A 10925-nucleotide genomic window follows, 5' to 3' on the forward strand; every position below is an offset into this window, starting at 1 on the left:
AGGAAGCCCGACTGGGGTTATTGGGGGGGGGTGGGTAGAGGAGGGGTGGGGGGGGGGGAGGGTGTTACTCCTCCATGGAAGGAGGTTAAGCAGAGACTTGACTATTGCTGAACTTCCCCCCTGGAGAACAGTGGAGGGAATCCACATTCAGACCAGCCTTAGTATGTTTTGCTGAGTGAGATAAGAATTGGAAACTTCATGCTGGGGCATGTGCAAAAGGAAGGGGAAAAAGTTAAAACGGGAGGGGACGGAACTAGGCAGCTAAAAACAGCCCACACGTGGCAACAGAATCTAAACACCCAAACATCGCAGGGAGCCAAAAGAAAAAAAAAAAAGTTCAAGGGATATTTAAAGGTTTTAGCAGTGTCTTAGTCCAGGGAACAGTCCCTTCCCACTCCCCTCCCCACATTATTCTTTTTCAACCCCCAAGATTGTATCTGCTTACAGAGCTCTGGGTAAGTTCAGCACAAAATCGGCCAAGCAGCAAGGCACGTGCGCTTCTTTGCCACAGAAAGGGAGTGGAATGGATTTTCTTCTCTACTCTGCTTTCCAAAGCCCACACTTCCTATAAAGTCCGTTAGAATGTGGGGGTTACTATTTAAGGTTCTCCAAAATGGGCCTCCTCAGGAAAGGCGGGGAAACACCGCATCGTGGGCTCTGAAGCGTGGAAGGTGAGACTTGGATGCTGTAGTTGGCACTCAGCAACTGTGTTACCTTGGAGGAGTCATTTCCCTCTCCGGGCTGAGCTGGAAAATGGCAGCAGTAACAGCAGCTAACACATAAACTTGTTGGGAGGCTTCACTGAGGATGGGGCACACAGCCAGTCCTCGGCAGTGGTCTCATTACTTATGAATCAAGAAGGGGTTTCTGGGGGAAACCCCTGAATCTCTGCCAGAGCCCATCTGTCCCTTTAGTCGGTAGCAACAGTGGTGGACAAAGTGGAGCTATATCCAGAAATGATCATCTTCAAGGGAGCAGGGATAAGACTCCATACAGAAAACGAGAGGGGATCCCCGTTCTCCACACACCCAGCTCTGGTACATACCTCCACTTTCCTCAGCACAGTGTGGACCAGTGCTTTAAGCTCCCAGTGAGTGGTCCAGTGCTAAGTGCCCCAGGCTGGGAGTGGGAGGTTTGGGTTTTGGTCTCTTTCTGCCTTTGGTATTCTTTTTTTTTTTTTTTTTTAATTTCTTAAAAACATATATTCATTTTTGTGAGACAGAGACAGAGCGCGAATGGGGGAGGAGCAGAGAGAGCGGGAGGCACAGAATCCAAAGCAGGCTCCAAGTTCTGAGCTGTCAGTACAGAGCCCGACGCGGGGTGGAACCCACGAACTGTGAGATCATGACCTGAGCCGAAGGCGGACGCTTAACCGACTGAACCACCCAGGCGCCCCTGCCTTTGGTATTCTTGACCAAGGTACTCCCTCTCTCTAAGGCCCCATCTTCTCTGAAGTGAAGGGCCCCGGGCTGAGCTCTGAGGGTCTTGAATGGACACCTGCAAAGCCACCCTGCAAGCCCTGACAACCCACCCTAAGAGCTGGAGGGAGAGAAGCAAGAAGAAGGCATTGAGTAGCACAAGGACAGACGCATTTCACTAATCACGGTTCTCTCTAAAAACTAGAGTTGAGAAATGTTGCCCGACTTGATTCTCAAACACAGCCTGTGGTCCTGACAACTGATCTTTCTCTCTGTTTCTCAACATTTCCAAGGAGTTTTACTGATGGACTTCGTGCCTTGCTAGAAAGGAGGGAGTATGAGGGCACCCTAGGTGGGGATTGCATCTTTGGGGACCTTCTTGTAAGTAGTCTATCTTCTACTGCCATAGACACCCGCCTTGGACCTTGTGACCAAAGCCCAGGTAGCAACTATTCCCATTCAGGAGTGGGGACCCTAGAGCTCTGGGTGTCCAAAATGAAGTCCCAGCTTCTAGGTGCTAGCAGGACTCAGGAGACCTGGGACCCACTCAGAGGTTTCCTTCCAGCCAACTGAGTGACTCAGTGCAGGTCATGAACACTTCACCTGTGTTGCAGTCTATAAAACAGGATTATTTAACATGGACTCCCCCAAAGGTTTGCTGTAAGAATCAATGAGGTCACAGATGTGAGAGTGACTTGAAAATAATGAAAAGATTCATACTTTTAAAGACTCCTTGGGGGAGCTCTTATACATTATATATACACATACATACATATGTATGTATATACATTATAGATATAGATATAGATATAGATATATATACATATATATATATATATATATATAGAGAGAGAGAGAGAGAGAGAGAGAGAGAGAGAGAGAGAGAGACGTATATAGACATATGGGAAATGGGCAAGAGAAAAAAAGTACCCATAGTCTCAAACACTATTTTGACGTTTCCCTCTAGTTTTTCCTCACACATGATTTTTAAGAGCATAGTTGTGATTGAGATTGCATGCAACTTTGAAATTTGTTCTTTTACTTATTACTGTGAATTGTATGTGGTATTTATTACAATAATTTTTTCTTCGCAAAAATAAGATGTTCATTCTATTGTGAAATGTAGCATACATATAGGTGATTATATAGAACGTGTATGCCCATTTTCATAATAAAACAAACATCAAGAACCTACCACACAAGAGGCACTCGGCTGGGTGAGTCGGTAGAGCGTGCAACTCTTGATCTCAGGGGTGTAAGTTCGAGCCCCATGTTGGGTGTAGACATTACTTAAAAATAAAATCTTAAAAAACCACACAAGTCAAGAAGTAGACCACCACCTCAAGTACTGAGAAGCCCCCATGTGACCTCTCCAGATCACATCTGCCTCTCTCTACTGCCCAGAGGGACGGGCTATCCTGACTTTTATTACCATAATTTTCCATGGCCATGGACGTAGAATGTTTTACTTCGTCACTTTCCTACTTTTAGCCTCTAGGGTGTTGCCAATATTTTTGCTAGAGTGCTATTCCAGATTTAAATCTTTATTATGGGGAAGGGGGCATCAAATTCCATCACTGCCCCTGTTGTTCAAATGGAGTTCAGGAAGGGGTCTTGATTTCTACCTTCGGGGGCTACACAGGGCATGGTGCAAGCTGGAAGGACCCCCGGTAATTATGACTACCTGCGCAGTTTCCTTGCTGCTGAACATCCAAACAAACAAATCCTGCAGGTACTTTATCCCATGGAAGCATCTGCTTTAATCCTCCTGCTCTTTACCTACCCATCCCCCTTTATTTTCTGTTTGTCTCTCTTAGAACAGAAAAGCCGGTCTGCAGCACGGGTGGGTGGTACAGAGGCAGACCAGCAGGAACGATGCTTCTGCCTGTGCCTTCTGGGAGAGATCTTGCTGCAGTGTCTGTCTTAATAAGTGCTTTATTATTTTATATTAAACAAATATGCATATGTTGAATTTAAATAAAAGTCACACAAGAATTTTTAAGGAAGGGAGAAGATATCAAATACATTTGGGGCTTGGGATGGACCATGGAAAGTTATATTCCAAAAGACTGGGGGTGGGGGAAGAGGTTAGTACCCTCTAATCAGCCTTTTTAAAGAGCAAGAGTGTAAGTGAGGGGCAGAGAGAGAGACGGAGAGAGAGAATCCCAAGACGGGCAAGAGAGAGGGAGAGAGTGCGGAGCCTGGTGAGGGGCTTCAGCTTGCCCGATGTGGGGCTCGAAGTCACGAACCATGAGATCATGACCTGAGCTGAAGTCAGATGCTTAACCAACTGAGCCACCCACAGCCACCCACTTGACTTAAAAAAAAAAAAAAAAGATTATTTATTTAGAGAGAGAGCGAGAGAGAGAGCACAAGCGGGGCAGGGGCAGGGGCAGAAGGAGAGAGAGAATCCCAAGCAGGCTCCACACTGTCCGTGCAGAGCCCGATGTGGGCTCAAACTCACCAACCATGAGATTATGCCCTGAGCTGAAATCAAGAGTCAGATGCTTAATCGACGGAGCCACCCAGGCACCCCTCTCTTCTGCCTTGAAGTATAAAATAACATCAGCAAATGCTGTTATGTAGCACTCATTGTGTTCCAGACCGCAGGCTCAGCCCTTTACATATACTTACTGCTTTTAATCCTCATAGCAGCCCTATAATGTAAGTACTGTGAACCGCTCCATATTATAGATGAGGAAACTGAGGCACAGAGAGGATAAATAATTGCTCAAGTCTGGTTGCTTACCCTCAACACCTACTGCCTCTCAACAACTGTTCATGGGAAATCTTGGGAAATTCTGATGTGCTTGAGTGTCCTCATTTAATGGTGGGGAAATGGAGCTAAAAGAGGAAAAGTGGCTCTACGTGGTCTCAGGACCATAAATTCTTACACTGTGGGGCTCCTGGGTGGCGCAGTCAGTTAAGCGTCTGACTTCAGCTCAGGTAGTGATCTCACAGTCCGTGAGTTCGAGCCCGGTGTCGGGCTCTGTGCTGACAGCTCAGAGCCTGGAGCCTGCTTCGGATTCTGGATCTCCCTCTCTCTCTGCCCCTCCCCTGCTCACATGCTCTCTCTCTCTCTCTCTCTCTGTCTCTCAAAAATAAAAACATTACAAAAATTTTAATGAAATAAATTCTTACACTGAAAGGAACCTTAGCAGACAGACTTCTGAGCTCCGTTCATGCCCTATTTGCCAAGATTGGGGCCAAGATGAAGAGTGCGGATTTTAGAGCAGTAGACGCCATTTCAGGGGCATCCCGTGCTAGTGGGGGCCATGCATAGCATCCCTGAAGCTGAAGAGGTGAGCAGCAGAGAGGCAGGAACCACAGATGGCAGAGAAGAACCATGGACAGGCACTCAGAACTGGGTTCAAATCTCTATACTCTGCCATCTCCTATTTGGCTTTGGGCGGGTCCTGAAACCTCAGTTTCTCCTGTGAAATGAGGATAATATCAACTTTACAAAGTGATACTGAGGATTAAAGAACAATGCACCGTCCAGGCTTCCATTGAGTGGGTATCCAATAAATGTTACTTTTTTTCCTTTCTCTTGCCTTACCCCTGACACTAACAAGTCACAAAGAACTCTGATGCATAGGAAATGTCTAGACTCCAAAGGAAATTTCTATCTCTCAGGTGACTTACTGACTGATTTTAAAACAGATTAAAAAAAAATCAGTTTGGGGCACCTAGGTGGCTCAGTCGGTTATACATCTGACTTTGACAGGTCATGATCTCGTGGCTCATGGGTTCAAGACCCACGTCGGGCTCTGTGCTGACAGCTCAGAGCCTGGAGCCTGCTTCAGATTCTGTCTCCCTCTCTCTCTGCCCCTTCCCCACGCTCTCTCTGTCTCTCTCAAAAATAAATAAACATTAAAATAATTTTTTTTAATCAGTCTGAGGCCAGGTCATATTTAGTAATTACTATTTACTGAGCACATACTACATGCCAGACACAATGGTAAGCACTTTTAAAAATACCTAGTATCTTATTTCACCCTTATAATAAATAACCCCATGAGGTAGGTGTTATTATTTCAGTTTTACAGATGAGGAAACCAAAGCTCAGAAATGTTAAGAAAGTTGCTCATAGGTACTTGATTCAAACACTAACTTATTTGAAAACTTCTATTAAGCTGTACTGTACCGTCCTCCAAATCTTTTTTTTAATTGTTTTAAATGTTTATTTTTGAGAGAGAGAGAGAGAGAGAGAGAGAGACAGAGCATGAGTGGGGGAGGGGCAGAGAGAGAGGGAGACACAGAATGAGAAGCAGGCTCCAGGCTCTGAGCTGTCAGCACAGAGCCCGACACGGGGTTCGAACTCACAAACTGTGAAATGATGATCTGAGCTGAAGTAGGTTGCTCAACCGACTGAGCCACCCAAGTGCCCCCGGTCCTCCAAATCTTGAGAGCTTTACACATGTGCTTATTTTTTTTATTTTTTATTTTATTTTTTTAACTTTGCCTCCCTTGTTGAAAATGGGCAACCTTCCTTTATCAAAGTCTTGGTGAATGCATGGAACCTTCTAGAGTTGACCTTACCCAAAGTCCCAGAAGATCTCACTTGACAAATTCCACATCCCTGTGCCCTCTGTGATACTATCCCGTCTGCCAAATTTGCAATTATTCCATAATTTGCTTTAACCACAAACATAAGCCTTGCTATTGACTGAGTAAACTGAGTAGGGCTTTTTGGACTTTTATTCTGTTTCCCAAAATATGATGAACTGAAATCATCTGATGATGAACTTGTACTTGAAACTGGAGTGGCTGAGGGCAGAGTGAGTCACTCTGGTGACTTTATACCTATAAGTCGGTTCTTCAAACGTGTCCTATTGCCAGATCCTGCTCTCAGCAGTATGTGTAGACAGGTCGGGGCTACAAGGGCAATATAAGAGCATTCCTTGCCCTTGAAGAGTTTTAAATCTTGTTTAGGTGGCAAATGACCGTGCATGAAACCGTAGCCAACAATAGCAGGTGCCATATATATGTTACTGTATATACATTATTCCACAAACATTTATTGTGCATCTAGTATGTGCTAGGTCGGGAGCTACAGATAGATACACAGTGGCGCTTCCCTGCCCTGCAAGTGCTCACAGCACGTGGGGAGACAGACTTTGGCAACAGGTGGTTACAGGCTCATATAATAAGGGCTAAAGTGGGGCAGGATGTCTCTGCTCAGGAGAGCTGGCGAAGGCTGATGGATGAAGTGACGTTCGAGCTGGATGTTGAAGGCTGAGCATTTTCTGGGCAGAAAAGGAGGAAAGCATTCCAGGCACAAAGAGAAGCAAATGCAGAAGCTCTGGGTGCCAGGAAGATGGGGGCTGTGCCCGGCTCATCCTTATGTTCGTTCCCGGCTCCTTGCACCGGTCCAGGCACATGCTGGCCCCACCATAAGTGTGCACGCAGTGAATGAAAATATAGAATTGTGAAAACCTGTAGTGTATCTGGAGAATGGTGAGGTAGCTGCCGTGCAGGAGTGTGTGGGAGGGGAGGGGGAGTTGGGGAGGAGGCAGGGAGAACAATTGTAATAGGTCTGGGAGGTTGTGATGATCAGTTTGGATTGTGTCCCAAGGACCAAGGGGAGGGGTGGGTAACAGGGTATTTCGGCCACCGATGGACACGAGCACATGTTGTTGAGGAAGACCGCTGGTGCGGGGCGGAGGGCAGACTGGATGAAAGAGGAGGATGCTGGTGGAGGTGTCAGGAAGCGGCGACACTGGTCACGTGACACCCTCGAAGGCCACATGAGCTGGGAAGGTGGTGATGTCCTCACCCTCATGTGTTGTGTGTTCAAAATAAAAGCGATTTGGGGCGCCTGGGTGGCTCAGTCGGTTAACCGTCCACCTTCGGCTCCGGTCACGATCTCACAGCTCATGAGTTCGAGCCCCGCGTAGGGCTCTGCACTGGCCGCACAGAGTCTGGAGCCTGCTTGGGACTCTGGGTCTCCCTCTCTCTCTGCCCCTCCCCCGCTCACCCTCTGGCTCTGTCTCTCAAAAATAAATAAACGTTAAAATTTTTTTTTCAAAATACAACTGGTTCACACAACATAATGCTGTAAGTAAAATAGATCTTTTCATTGCAAAACACAAGATGCTTTCGTTAAAGCTCAGCTTCTCCCATTTTGGGGGCTACGTGGAGCAGTGGTGCCTGAGATGAGGTGGGGTCAGTGAGGTGAACAGGAGAGGATGATCTGGAGAAACTTCCAGGCAGCCGCCTTTGGATTGGGCACCAGCTTGGTGTCAGGACAGAGAGGGGAGGAGTCCCGTGTCTCAGCTGTTATAGAGTGGAGAGTTGGGAAGGGCTGGGGAGGGAACTGATTGGTATTGTAGGGACTAGGGGCGGGGAAGAGGCTAGTGGGTTCATTTGGGGACAGTTTTTAGCAGTAGGATGTCTAAGAAGGGAGGACCCTGGCACCAGCATGTTGGGGACATTAAAGTAACAGAGAGACTGGGTGGGGGTGGGGGAGAGAAGGAGGAAGGGTAGCCAGGCTGGGCCCTAGGGCTCAATGTAGGGCTTCACGTAGCCTATTCTGGGTTATTGGCAGCTTACTGTTCATTTCCCAGTACCCAGCAAATCTGCCCCCACTGCATCCACAGCTTCAATCTGGGTTTCCCCCCAGACTTTTGCCAGTGATATTGACACTAACTCAACAGTAAGAAAATAAACAACCCAATTTAAAAAGTGGGAGAAAGACCCTAGCAGACACCTCACCAAAGAAGCTCTACAGATAGCAAATGAGTATACGGAAAGATGTTCCGTATCCTATGTCATCAGAGAGATGCAAATTAAAACAACAAGAAGGTACAACCACACAGCTATTAGAATGGCTCAAACCCAGAACACTGACAACACCAAATGCTGGTGAAGACGTGGGTCAACAGCAACCCTCGTTCATTCCTGGTGGAAATATAAAATGGCACAGCCACTTTGGAAGATAGCTTGGTGGTTTCTAATAAAACTAAACATACTCTTACCGTATAATCTGGCAATCACACTCCTTGGTATTTATCCTTATAAGTTGAAAACGTGCCCACATAAAAACCTGCCCATGGATGTTTATAGCATATTCATAGCTGCCAAAACTTGGAAGTGACCAAGATGTCCTTCAGTGGGCGAATGGAGAAGTCCACGGTGATACCCGCAGACAACAGACTATTATTCAGCAGTAAAAAGAAGTAAGCTATCAAATCCTGAAAAGACATGAAGGCCCTTACATACATATTACTAAGAGAAAGAAGCCAATCTGAAATGAGTACACACTGTATGATTCTAACTATATGACATTCCGGGAATGGCAAAACTATGGAGACAGTATAAAGATCAGTAGTGGGTAGGGGTTGGGTGTGTGTGTGTGTGTGTGTGTGTGTGTGTGTGTGTAGGAAGTGGGGAGAATGGATAGACAGAGGATTTTCAGGGCAGTGGAAATACTGTACACAATACTATAATGAAGGATACATGTTACTATACATTTGTCCAAATCCAAAGAAATGTACGACACCAAGAGTGAACCCTAATGTAAACCATGGACCTTGGGTGATTATGATGTGTCAGTGTGAATTCCTCACTTATAACCAATGTACCACTCTGATGGGGAATGCAGATTATGGGCAAGGCTGTGCATATGTGGGGCTGAGGGGAGTATGGGAAATTTGTGTACCTTCCTCTCCACGTTCTTGTGAACCTAAAATTGCTAAAACTAAGTCTAGGTTTCTGATGAAGTGGTTAATTAGCAGTGGAGTGGCCACCAAGGAACCAGAAGTCGGTGATCCTCAGCCAGGCATAATTGATAGTTGACAAAATAGGTGCTCATTTAAGTAAGAGTCTATTTTTTTCTATGCTATGCCCCTATTTACAAAGAGCTTATAACTTAAAGAATGCTATGAGAATGTAAATTTTAAAAAGCAAGATGCATCCATTGTAAATACAGAACAATCACAACTCAATAAAAGCATAAATAAATAATAAAATACATGAATAGAGAAAAAAAGAATAAATTGCCATAAAATATTGAAAGTGCTTTATCTGGGTTGGTGGGTGCTTTTTTTTTTTTCCTTCTTCTTCATATATACCTGAATTTTTAAGCTTTCCTTTAATGGAGTCAAATTCATTCTTAAAAGATGAAAGCATAAATTTTATATTATAATGAAGGTAAAAGTTGGTATCGTACTGTGCCTTTCAAAGGGTATAGTTTCCTGCTTTTTTCCAGTCCTGCTGCTGAAGAATATTAAGGATTGAGATTCCATCCAAATCAAATCCTGGCTTAATTAAGTGTATCAAGCACTTATGAATCTCTACCATGTGCCAGGCACTGAGATGGGATACAGGAAAAAATCCAATAGTTCTAAGGTGGGAAATGGAATGACTAATCAACTCTAATAAGCTCAAATCGTTTTTTCCCTGCTAACCCTAGCATTGACTGACACAAACAAAACAGAAAGAAATCCAAAGGGTACTCGTCTCAAATTGAGAACATTGGGTAAGTGGAAATGACATCGATGTGGGGCTCAGGTCCTGGTTCTGTGCTATCGGAATAGCCTTGGGTCCTCTTCTGAGGGTCAGATTCCTTCTGTATTGATCAGGGAATCTGTGCTGGGGTGCCCAGGTGGCTCAGTCGGTTAAGCGTCTGACTCTTGATTTCAGCTCAGGTCATGATCTCAGGGTTTGTGGGATTGAGCCCTGTGTCAGGCTCCGTGCTGACAGCATGGAGTCTGCTTGGGCTTCTCTCTCCCTCTCTCTCTGCCTCTCCCCAGTGCTCTTGCTCTCTCTCTTAAAATAGAAAAATAAACATTAAAAAAAAATTTAAATTACATAAATGGGAGCTTCTAGTATTATAAATAAATTCTGAACTTCCTTACAGTTCTTCAATCCTATAATTTTAGGCTCTGTGTCTACAGTCAATAATGACGGTGAAGATGATCGTGAAGGGGAAGTTACACTTTAAGAGCCCCTTTTCTCCTGCTATCATTCTCCATTGACCACAGATTCTATAGAAGAGACACATACTTGGTCGCAAAGAAGTGAGTCACCAAGGAAGCCTCATGTTGTCTCTGTCTGCCTTGTACACACCTGCCTGGACATATCATCTCCTTCCCTCAATTGCTAGCACATAGTCTCTGTGTTCTTTTTTTTTTTTTTTAAGGCACATTCTATTTATTTTTGTATTTTTTAAATGTTTATTTTTGAGAGAGAGAGAGTGAGAGAGAGTGAGCGGGGGAGGGGCACAGAGAGGGAGACACAGAATCCAAAGCAGGTTCCAGACTCTGAGCTGTCGGCACAGAGCCCGACGCAAGGCTCCAACCGTGAGCCGGGAGATCATGACCCGAGCCAAAGTCTTAACCGACTTAACCGACTGAGCCACCCAGGTGCCCCAGTCTCTGTGTTCTGATCTGAAAAGTGTACACAGCCACATAGGATTACTGTGGGGAATAAATTTATTCACTGATTCATTAACTGTTTATTGAGTGCCTGCTACAAGTCAGGTGTTGTTCAAGTGCTAGGAAG

This window comes from Panthera leo, chromosome F3 (genome assembly GCF_018350215.1).
Source record: "Panthera leo isolate Ple1 chromosome F3, P.leo_Ple1_pat1.1, whole genome shotgun sequence".
Lineage (NCBI taxonomy): Eukaryota > Metazoa > Chordata > Mammalia > Carnivora > Felidae > Panthera > Panthera leo.